Source organism: Sturnira hondurensis, unplaced genomic scaffold, assembly GCF_014824575.4.
Source record: "Sturnira hondurensis isolate 20B ecotype Veracruz unplaced genomic scaffold, ASM1482457v3 Scaffold0017394, whole genome shotgun sequence".
NCBI classification, from domain to species: domain Eukaryota; kingdom Metazoa; phylum Chordata; class Mammalia; order Chiroptera; family Phyllostomidae; genus Sturnira; species Sturnira hondurensis.
In genome coordinates, this window is record NW_028090025.1 from 6,364,147 (window position 1) to 6,376,227 (window position 12,081).

At 44.7% G+C, this 12,081-nt stretch overlaps 1 protein-coding gene across 1 annotated transcript in view; it reads right to left on the reverse strand.

Moving 5' to 3' along the window:
* TMC5 (transmembrane channel like 5) overlaps positions 1-8,289 on the reverse strand; it is a 67,203-nt gene extending 58,914 nt beyond the window's left edge. Inside the window, exon 1 of the mRNA XM_037067646.1 lies at positions 7,936-8,289. The gene's annotated coding sequence lies outside the window, so the exon portion shown is untranslated. The remainder of the gene's footprint in view (positions 1-7,935) is intronic.
* Positions 8,290-12,081: the final 3,792 nt, after the last annotated feature.

Genomic DNA, 12,081 nt, shown 5'->3' on the forward strand with positions numbered 1-12,081 from the left:
CCCCCCGCTTAGTTCACGTCCATGGGTCATACATAGAAGTTCTTTGGCTTCTCCATTTTCTATACTATTCTTAACCACCCCGTGTCTATTTTGTACCTGCCATTTATGCTTCTTGTACCCTCTACCTTTCCCTTCCCATTATCCCTGTTCTGTTCCCCACCAACAATCCTACATGTGATCTCCATTTGTGTATTTCTGTTCCTGTTCTAGTTGTTTACTTAGTTTGGTTTTGGTTTTGTTTTTAGATTTAGTTGTTGAGAGTTGTGAGTTTGTTGTCATTTTACCGTCCATAGTTGTGATCATCTTCTTTTTCTTAGCTAAGTCTCTTTAACATTTAATAAGGGCTTGATGATGATGAACTCCTTTAACTTGACTTTATCTGAGAAGCACTTTATCTGCCTTTCCATTCTAAATGAAAGCTTTGCTGGATAGAGTCATTTTGGATGGAGGTCCTTGCTTTTCATGACTTTGAATACTTCTTTCCAACTTCTTCTTGCCTACAAATTTTCTTTAGAGAAATCAGTTGTTAGTCTTATGGGAACTCCTCTGTAGGTCACTGTCTCCTTTTCTCTTGCTGCTTTTAAGATTGTCTCCTTCTCTTTAATCTTGGGTAACATAATTATATGCCTTGGTGTGTTCCTCCTTGAGTCCACCTTCTTTCGGACTTTCTGAGCTTCCTGGAATTCCTGGACTTCCTGGAAGTCTATTTCCTTTGCCGGATTGGGGAATTTCTCCTTCATTATTTTTTCAAATAAGTTTTCAATTTCTTGCTCTTCCCCTTCTCCTTCTGGCACCCCTATGATTCAGATGTTGGAATATATAAAGTTTTCCTGGAGGTTCCTAAGCCTATCCTCATTTTTCTGATTCTTTTTTCTTTATTCTATTCTGGTTGAATGTTTATTTCTTCCTTCCGTTCCAAACCATTTATTTGAGTCCCAGTTTTCTTCCCATCACTGTTGGTTCCTTGTATGTTTTTCTTTATTTCATTTTGTATAGCCTTCACTTCTTCCTCTATTTTGTGACCATAGTCAACCATTTCTGTGAGCATCCAGTGTTTTAAATTCTGCATCTGAAAGGTTGTCTATCTCTTCATCCCTTACTTCTATTATTGGAATTTTGATCTGTTCTTTTGGGCCATATTTCTTTGTGTCAGCGTGCCTTTTACATAGTAAAGAGGAGTCTTAGGTATTCAGCAGGGCAGAGCAACCCACATTGTTGCATTGTGACACCATATATGAGAGAGGCATCAGAGAGGACACAATACGGCTTGCTCAGCTCTTGGCCAGCTTTCAGTCACTTCCCCTGCTACCCACAAGCAAATTGGGCCCTTCTGGTGCTGATTTCCAGGTGGGTGGGTTTGTGTACATTCTAGGACACTGTGGGTCCCTCCAACACACTCTCCTGTGAGGTTGGGAGTTCCTCCCACCACCTCAACCTCCACAGATTTTTTACAAACAGAGGTTTTGAAGATTTCTTTTCCCATGCTAGAACCCCAGGTTGCTTGGTCTGTCTCACTCCCGAGTTGTTTCTCCCGGTTTATCTGCACACAAATGTGGGACCACCAGCTGATGCCTCACCTGTTCAGTCCTTCAGCTGCCACCTTGTGGTGCATCCTTTCCACCCTGGCTGCTCATCTCGTTTCTCCTACCAGTCTGGATGAATGTTTCTTCTTTAACTCCTTGGTTGTTGGACTTCCATACAGTTCAATTTTCTGGCAGATCTGGTTATTTTTTAAAAATTTGTTGTTGTTCTTCTTTTGGTTGTGCAAGGAAGCAGTGTATCTACCTTCACCTCCATCTTGGCCAGAAGTGCACCATATTTTTTTAGCCCCAATATCCATCCATAGAGGTGCATATTACCATACTGCCCATTCTACAGACAAGCAAACTAAGGCCATAAAAGTACAGCAACTCACCCAGACTCTCACAGTTAGGACCCAGGGAAGCCCAGATTTCGATTCAGGCAGACACTCCTAGAGTTTCCTCTTACAGCCAACATATGCTCTCTTGCCTCCCATGTCCCCATAGTCATTCTTTCCTCTAACAAATATTTATTGTACATTTTTCTATACTTGGCATCTGGCTAATGATAAACTACAAGACAGCCCCCATTTCTGTTCTCCCATGACACATCCCCAAAGGTTCCCCATTATTCTGTGTGCCCACCACCCCTTCAAAGCACCCTCTTTGACTCCTGGGAACATTCAGGCATTTCCTCTCCACTACATAGAGATAGTGAGTCCTCTTTTTTTACTGACCCATTTTTTTTCTGGCTCAAATGCAGCCCTATTTAATCTTAGTCATGCTGCTGGGCTGCCAGGGCAGGGATGTTTACCAGCTTGTGATCATTTCATGCCACCCTGGTTATCATGTCTCCCTTTCTAGCCAATGAATAACTGGGTCTCACCCATTAAACGCAGATCAGTGCTCGACCCCCAACATCACGGCTGCTCCACGGCCTCTTTGTCCTGGGTGTGAGGAGAAGAAGCCCGAACTCCGGGACCAAATTGTGTATTTCTCTCTTCCTGAATCTCAGCCCTTTGCTGTCAATGTTCTTTTGTCCTCCATGCAATAAAAAGACCAAAGTCCTTTCTAGAGGCTATTTTATTGTGTGGACACCATAAGGAAGTAAGTCACATTGGTTGTATCCCCCCTCCCTCCCCTCCAGAAAGTGAGGTGGGGTGGAAAAAGGAAATCCACGAGACCCACTCATGCACTGGCCACTTTGTCCTGCAGATTTAGCTCCTGGGGCAACATTCAGACTTTGCAAATTTACCTGCACAATTATCATGGCATTCCTTCCAGGAATAAAAGGATAGGCAGCATAGAACTAGCCCACATTTCCAGGCAGGCTGACTTGAATCATATCCTGATGATTCAACCACCTTACAAAGCACTTTACAACTCCACTGTTCTGAGATGACTCTACCCTTCTGCAGAATGGGGACCATATACCTCCTCAGAGTGTAGGTAAGAGAAAAATGGGTTGATTTTTGGAAAAGGCGGGACCGTTTTAATGCTCAGTCATTAACAACCATCTAAAACTCAAGTTCCTAGAGAGAACTCCAGCCAATGGACAATCCGCAATGCACAGTTATCTCTGGGAAGGAGATTGTTCAGATGGAAAGAAAGACAGAAACATTTTCCTCTAGTAAAGTGTTTCTCCCCTTCTAGTTCCCTACTCATTTTTTAAAAATATTATTTATTTTTAGAGAGAGAGGAAAGGAAAGAAACATCGACATTCAAGAGAAGCATTGAATGATTGCATCTTGCATGCCCCCAGCTGGGGACCTGGCCTGCAACCCAGGCCTGTGCCCTGACCGGGAATTAAACTGGTGACCTTTCAGTCTGCAAGGTGATGCCCAACCCCGAGCCACACCAATCATGGCTCCCCACTTATTTTTACATATTGTGATTTATGACACGTATTAGGCCATACAAACTGTAATTATATCTTCTTCCTCTATCTACAGGTAGACTGTAAATTGGCAGGTGAGGTGGTTTCTGGAGTGAGAAATGGCAGCTGAAAACATATAGGAAGGGAGAGATTTTTCAACATTTGCTTACAGCCAACATACATCTTCTGGATTTTATACCATGCAGAAGTGTAACATTTGGAAATTATATTAAAATGTTAAAAAAAATTTTTCTGTGAATTGCACACAGCTTGGGTAGCATGATCTCATTTTTGTTAAAGACAACTTTAAAAAATCTATATTAGTATATCTGGGGGTGGGGGTGAGAAACCTAAATGAAATACATGAAACAATGAATATCACCAGAGGATGACACTGCAGTTTCTCACGTCCTTTGCAAATATTTTTACAAGGCATACAATTTTTTTAAAATGTATTAATTGACTGATTAATCTTTATTTATTTTTTTAGAGCGGGAGGGTGAGAAGAAGAGATATTGATTTGTTGTCCCACTTATTTGTGCATTCATTGGTTGGCTCTTGTATGTGTCCTGACCCAGGACCAACCCAAAACCTTGGTGTGTCAGGATGACGCTCTAACCAATTTAGCTAACCCACCAGGACCTATAAGAAATAAATGTTTAAAGTAACTTGTACATGCATTATATTTTTAATCAGATAAAGCAATAGGAAGAGTAAAAGAAAAAAAATTAGGTTCTCTCAGCCTTAGCACCATCTTCCTAGAAACCTCTGTGCCATTAGAGCCAAGCAGAGGAAGAAGCGAATGCTAGGCTGACGTGCAAAAGAAGAAAGATGAGACAGAGGTCCAAGCAAACAGCTAACTTGTGCATCCACAGAAGTCACAGAAGCAGAAATAAGGGAAGTCAGAGGCCAGGGACACTGGTACAAATCGCTGGACTGCACGCCTGCTATCTAGAACTTCTCAATGGACCCAGCTGATTGTGGCAACCACTTTTTGAGAGACAGACCTTGCTCATACAAAAACAGTCCCTTTGAGCCCTGGCTGGTGTAGCTCAGTGGACTGAGCATGGGCCTGTGAACCAGACGATTGCGGTTCGATTCCCAATTGGGGCACATGCCTGGGTTGCAGGCCAGTTCCCGGCAGGGGCCAGTTTCCAGCAGGGGATGCACGAGAGGCAACCATACATTGATGTTTCTCTTCCTTTCTCCTTCCCTTCCCCTCTAAAGATAAATAAATTAAAAATTAAAAAAAAAAACAGTCCCTTTGGTCCTTTGCCCTGCATCTGTGACATTCTGGACTAGTCGGTCCCAGTTGTGCCTGAATGTGACGGGTGCAATAAACCATCTCTTCTTTCTCAGCTGAGGAGAAAAAAGAAAAAAGAACTAGTTCCAAGGCCCCTGGGGAGCTCCTAAAGTTTTGGAAGTGAAGAAGAGAGAACCTTCAGGCAGCAGAAGATGTTGGCAGCCCCAGATCAGGAAGCACATCCTCGATAGGAACACACAAAGGAATCTGGGCAAGGAAAGAAGGGGGCGTGAATTGCCATGGTGGCAGTGGAACGGGAAACGACGAGCAGTTGCGAGAGAAGAAAAGATCATGCTCTGTGTCATTGGATAGATTCTCTTTTTTTAGGACATGCTTATTGATTTTTTAAAAAATGTATTTATTTTTACAGAGAAGGGAGGGAGGGAGAAAAAGAGGAAGAGAAACATCAGTGTGAGAGAGAAACATCAGTGATTGGTTGCCCCTCGCACTCACACCAACCAGAGACCAAACCAGAAAGCAGGCATATGTCCTGACCAGGAATCGAACAGGTCACCTTTCGTTTTTCGGACAATGCCCAACCAACTGATCCACATTGGTCAGGGCCCATGGCCATTGATCTTAGAGTGAGCGGAAAGGATGGAGAGGGGGAGAATCATCAATGCGAGAGAGAAACATTACTTTCCTCATAGCAGCCCTATTAATCAGGTATATTATAATCATCCCATTTTACAGATTTGAAACTTGGCCCAGGTCATAGAGCTAAAAAGTGGCAGAGGCAGGATTAGAACTTGGGCAGCCTGGCTCTGGAGCCCAGGTTCCAGAGATCGTTAGAGCTGGGGCTTAGCACAACCCCTGGCACAGAGTATGCAGAACAGATGTTAGTAACTCAAATAATATTAAAAAGGCCCTGGCTGGTGTAGCTCAGTGGATTAGTGAGGGCCTTCGAACCAGAGTATTGCGGTTCGATTCCCAGTCAGGGCACATGCCTGGGTTGCAGGCCAGTTCCCAGCAGGGGATGCACAAGAGGAAACCATACACTGATATTTCTCTCCCTCTCTCCTTCCCTACCTCTCTAAATAAATAAAATCTGAAAAAGATATTAAAAAGTTAGGATCCCTATCCCCTGCCAAGTGCCCACATCAAAGGATGGAGGTTTAGGCAGAGAGCACAGTCCCTTCCCATCACTTGCCAGTTTTACTGTCCCCAGAAACTGGCCTGGCACATTTCTGGGCAGCACTTATCCTATCAAAATACAAAATTCCAAGGATGTGACAGATGGGGATCCCTAGAATAAGACTCTAGTTAAGGAGAGTCTCAAGGAAAGGACACTTTCTTTAATCCTCCTTGGAGAGTTTTCCCTGCACAGCAGGAGACCCTAAGGCCAGCAGTAGAAAGCAGCATCAAACATCCAATAACACAAGCAACTATAGTTGCCGTGTATGTGTACTGTGGTCTACATACTGTATTAAATGTTGTCTAGACAGGAGTTCAGATTAGCCTTCCAACAACCCTGTGAGGTCCTATTATCGTGCCCATTCAACAGATCAGGGACCTGAGGCTCTGAAAGCAAGTTGCCAAAGCCCCAGAGCTCGGAAGTCCTTAGAGATGATGTTTGAACCTGGGTCTAGCTAGAATAACCTCTGCATAACTGTCTTTGCCACCTGCAACTCTCCTCCCAAAAGCCTCATCTGCCAATGGGGAATCAGCCGAAGTGGAGAGGACTTTGTGCCCTGTTTGTACAACAAAAGGGTACCAGGTCCTCATGACAGCCTCTTTGTGTACCAGATGGAAAGCAGGACACCAGGTGATACCCCTCCCTTTGCACTGAGGAAGGGGGACTTCTCAGGAGTGTTCCAGAGATCAAATGGGGCCTGGTTCTGTGGACTTCACAGAAAGCAGGAAAGCAACTTTATTACCTCCCCTCCTCCTCCTCCAACCTCCACTCTCCTCTCTGCCCCTTCTAAATGGACATGCCCACTGTGCCAACCCTCCACTCTTGGAGTGGGCAGTCAGCAGTCACTGTAGCCAGAGTTTACCGCGTACCTGCTAAGTGTCAGCAGTGTGCTGAGTGCTTTATCTTACTTTGTCTCCATCTTACAGTTAAGGGAACTGAGGAACAGAAGAGTTAAATAACTTGCCACATTCATCCTACCAGGATGTGATGGAACCTAGATTGAATGTCAAGACCACACAGACTTTATAATCAAACAGACCTGGGTTCAATTGTTGGCTCTTCTACCAACCAGCTGTGTAACATCCTATAGGCTCCACCTAACCTCCCTGAACATCAGTCTACTCATCAGTAGTATGGGACTAAAAGGGATTATTTGTAAGGGTAAGCAGTAATATGCCTTATTCATGTGACAAGTATTATTGAGCATTTACTTTGTGCACTGGAGATGTAGCTGCAAACAAACCAGAAAAAAAAATCCTACCCTTCTGGCCTGGACACACTAGGCATTTATGTGTTAGCTCAGCTAATCCTTACAATAACTCCCAGGTTAGGCACTGTTTTTGCACCCATTTCACAGATAGAAGGAATCTCAGAATCAGTTTACTGCCCCCTGCTGTTCCTTCTAAGAAATAGTGGGACCTGGACTTGACGTTAAAGTTGGCTCTGAAGTTCAGTTTTCTGGGTTCAAATCCTGCTTTGAGTCACAGTCTGAGGGACATCTTATTTTTAGCCCTAAAAATTAATTTTTTTTAAAAGACGGAAACTGTAGCCCAAAGACGGTAAGTAATTTGCTCAGAGGCGATTCTAAAGCCCGCGGTGTGAACCAAGTCGCCGCGCAAAGTTCACCTGGTCGGGCACCGTTGAGTAAACTTTCGATTAATGGGTGCGATTATTTTTTCCTTCCTGCAGCCTCAGGTCAGGCTGAATGGGGGAGACTGATTGTGTTCCCTCCTCTGAAACTGCGAACGCAGAGGGACAGCGCGCGGCCGCGGGAACTGGAGACGCGGGCGGAGCTGGGGCCCCCACCTGGGGCCCGTGGGGGCCCTCACCCCCAGTGGGGCCCGTGGTGGCCCCCATCCCCACCCCACTCTCTGTTCCCATCCCTCGGTGGTTCTCCCCCCATTTCTCATACCTCACTCCCACTCGCTCCCGCCTCCTGGCCACAGCTGCCACCCCTGGCCACCCTGCAGCCTCTACGCGTTTGGGGCACCCTCATTGAGGCGCCAGTCGAAGGCGGGGAGGGGACTCCGCGAGCCGCGGGTCTCGGCGGAGACCTGGGAAGACGTCCTACCGCTGACCCCGACCCGGCAAACCGCCTCACCTCCCACCCGGTGTAGCGTCCCAGCGCCTGTCTGTTCGCCTGCAGAGCACGTCAGCGACTCCAACCCTGGGTAGCGCGTCCTGCCTGGAGGGCTGATCGCTTTCTTCTTGGAACTGTGCCGCGCTCTTATGAGCGCTGGGCGTGCACACCAGCTGGCATATTTACTGCCCCGGGGCAGCATTTGCTCATTCCTTCCGCCTAGCAAACCTTACCAAGCGCCCACCAGATTCCGGCGCAGGCTTAGGTACTGCAGCTCCCAGAGGACCCGGAGGGCCCGAGGGGTAGCGCTGCGCTCTCAAAAACGTTGGCCAGTAGCCACGTGGTTCTGAAGCACTAGAAACGGTAGCTCCAAAGACCTGAACTGTTTTTAAGACACAGGACAAAGAAAGAATTTTTTAAGGCATTTACAGGTTCTACATTGATTGCATGTTAAAATGATAATATTTTGGATACAGTTTGTTAAATAAAATCTATTAATAAAATAAATTTCGCCTGTTTCTCCTTTTCAAAAATGCTGCTACTAGGTAATCTTGAATTGTGTCTATTATATTTCTATTAGATAATGTTGGTCTTGGGCAGGAACCCACAGGGTGTTCCCAAATACTTCTCTCGTTCCTTCATTCTAGAACTTACTCAGCTCTTCCTTAGTTCCTTCAGAAAATATTCGGGGAAACTTAGCACGCACCAGTCATGGCACTAGAAACTCAGGAGCTTCTCAGGTGACAACAGAAACTGTTGTATCGTTTCTGCGCCTCCCCCGCCCCCCCCCCCCCACACACACAGAGGGCAAGATAAGAGGGAACAAAGAGGCAGACTGCTCCAGGTGTGTAGTTGGCAATGTTAACAATCAAGGGACGTTTCCTACCCGACTTATCTTGGGCGCCACAAGAAGAATAGATATCCAAACCCACAAGCCAGAATCTTGAAGTTTCCATAGAGAACTTAATGGGGTTCCGTCACATGTCTGGTCCCCATGGTCTCAACACCTTTCTCTCTCAAGGCTGCATTCTTGAAACGGCTCCTGGTGTGAGAAGAGTGGGCAGAACTTGCATTCCAAGGAAGGGGTGGGGGTGAGGATTGCCCGGGTCTGGCAGTCGCCACCTCTCCGTTACTTCCTCCCACAGCCAGACACTGGGGAAATACAGCCATGAGGAAAACAGATTCTGCACACAGCCTCAAATTGCTGACAGCTGTGAACCCTGAGAAAGAAGATACTTTCTAAGAAGGGCTCCCAGTGGCTAACTGGCCTCAAATTTAAAACACAGAGCCTAGCAGCCATTTCTACACGGGCGTCTCTCATGCAAAACTGCATTTGGGGGTAAAGCCTGCACTGAAATACCTTCCTCTACACTGACCTGACTGCCTGCACTGTGTTCCTGCCATCTGAGCCTGCCCTTATAAAAGAGTTCCTGGAACTCCACTTCACCCAACAGGACTGAGTCTTTCCTCATCTAGTTGGAACTGGGCAGCTATACCTTGATCAACTTCTTTACCTATCAATCAGAGCAGTTTCATTCTGACCAACCAGGACAGTGCTTTTTGGGCCAGTCAAACCGTGAAGATTTGGAATCCTCATTTGCATGAGGACAAACCAATCAGGGACAGGGTGGGGACTTTTGTCTGTTTAAGTCAGTTCTCCTTTTGTTCTGGGAGTGCATTTTCCTTCTCCAACGAAGACTGAAGAGTGTGTTTCCCTGGCTGGAGCTGAAACACCAAAGATGAAACACAGAAGCTAGTCTAGCTGGAGCCTGGAGCAGAGCAGACCAGCACAGGCCCCCTACCAGTGGTGTTGTTGTCACAGTCGTGCTGTGTCACAATTGAGCCGCTCCACAGCCGTATCATGCTTGAGCTGTTTGCACTGAATAACGCTTTCTTCCCCACTGCACCCCAAATTGGGGACTCCTGTTGGTGCTGAATTGACACCACCAACCATAAGTTGACACAGGTCAGGTGAAAGAGGGCTAATTAAATAAAGTGTGTTATAATTAGTGGTCTCCACCATCAATCTAAGCAACAGGAGTCCCTAGTCTGGGGTGTGGTAAAAGAAACTTTATTCAGGTAAACAGTGTACAAACAATAAATGTGCCTTCTGGTAGTAGTTGAACATGCACTCCTTCGGATGGAGAGAAAGCAGCTTTTTATAGAGAAAGTTCCTGAATTGGTTCCAGATTAGTCCATTTTTATGCAAATGAAGAATCAACCTTTGCATTCTGATTGGTCCAAGTAATACCAGTGGCCAGACTCTTGAGTTCTAATTGGTTGTTGTAGAGCCATTCTGATTGGTCAGTAGAGATGCAAAGAATTGGGTGGGGCAGGTCTCAGTCCATTGGTTGGAAGATGATACCAGAAACTCCTTTGTAAGGGTTGATTCAGAAGGCAGGAGCACAGCAGCTCAGTCTGTGGCTTTTCCTTGGAGTGCAGTGTGTATGAGAGGCTTCTGTCAGCAACGACTGCTAGACTCCAGTTAACCATGAGGAGTCTTCCTTAGCAGACACATTCCTTCTTGAGGTTCACACTAAAAACGGCAATGTAAAGAATGGGGGGAAATATTTATAAATCATCTGATAAACTGTTAATACCCAGAATGCATACATAAATGTAAATATATATATATATTTAATCCAAAGCTGAGAATTTATTTATTTTATTGATTTCAGAGAGAGAGGGAGAGAGAGAGAGAGAGAGAAACATCAATCAATTGCCTCAAGTATGAGCCCCGACCAGGGATTGAATGCAAAAACCTAGGTGTGTGCCCTCACTGGGAATCAAACCCACCACCTTTTGATGCCTGGGACAACACTCCAGCCAACTGAACCACCCAGCTAGTATATATCCAGAATATATTTTTAAAAACTCCTACAACTCAACAACAAAAACAAATAAATAACAAGATTTTAAAATGGTCAAAGGACTTGAATAGACATTTCTCTAAAGAAGATATACAAATGGCTGACAAATACATGAAGATGCTTGATATCGTTAACCATAAGAGAAATGCAAGTCAAAACTATGATGAGATATCATCTCATTTCTACTAGCATGGCTACTAAAAAAAAACAGAAATAACCTTCAGAAGATGTGGAGAAATGGAAATCCTTGTGTACTGTTGTAAACATGTAAAGTGGTGCAACTATTATGGAAAACAGTATGGAAGTGCCTTAAAAAAATAAAAACAGCCATCTCACTTTGAATCCAAAGGAATTCAAAGCAGGATCTCAAAGAAGTATTTGCACACCCAGGTTTATTGCAGCATTATTCACAATAGTCAAGAGGCAGAAACAACCTGAATGTTCATCAACAGATGAATGGGTAAGGAAATGTATATATATATATATATATATATATATATATATACACATACACACACACAAGGGAATATTAATCTTTAAAAAGAAGGAACTTCTGTAATGTGCTACAACATGGGTGAATCTCAAGAACACTATGCTAAGCTAAGTAAGCCAATCACAAAAAGGCAAATAATCAGAGATGAAAATTAAAACCACAATGAGATACCACTTCAGACCAGTCAGAATGGCCATCATAAATAATTCAACAAATGACGATTGCTGGTGAGGTTGTGGAGAAAAGGGGACCCTAGTACACAGTTGGTGGGAATGCAGACTGGTGCAGCCACTGTAGAAAATAGTATGAACTTTCCTCAAAAACTACAAATAGAACTTCCTTTTGGTCCAGCAGTTCCACTGCTGGGACTATACCATAAGGGTCCCGAAACACCAATTCAAAAGAACCTATGGGCCCGATGTTCATAGTAGCACAATTTACAACAGTCAAATTCTGGAAGCAATCTAAGTGCCCATCAGTAAATGAGTGGATCAAAAACCTGGGGTACATTTACATGATGGAATTCTACACAGCAGAAGGAAAGAAGGAACTCTTACCCTTCACAGCTGCATGGGTGGAGCTGAAGAGCATTATGCTAAGTGAAATAAGCCAGGTGGTGAAAGACAAATACCATATGATCTCACCTATAAGTGGAACCTGATCAACAAAACAAACAAGTGAGCAAAATAGAACCAGAGACACAGAAGTAAAGAACAAACTGACAGTAAGTAGAAGGGAGGGGTAGGGGTTATGGGGCAAAGAATAGGAAGGGTCAAGTCAAGGAACATGTATAAACGACCCATA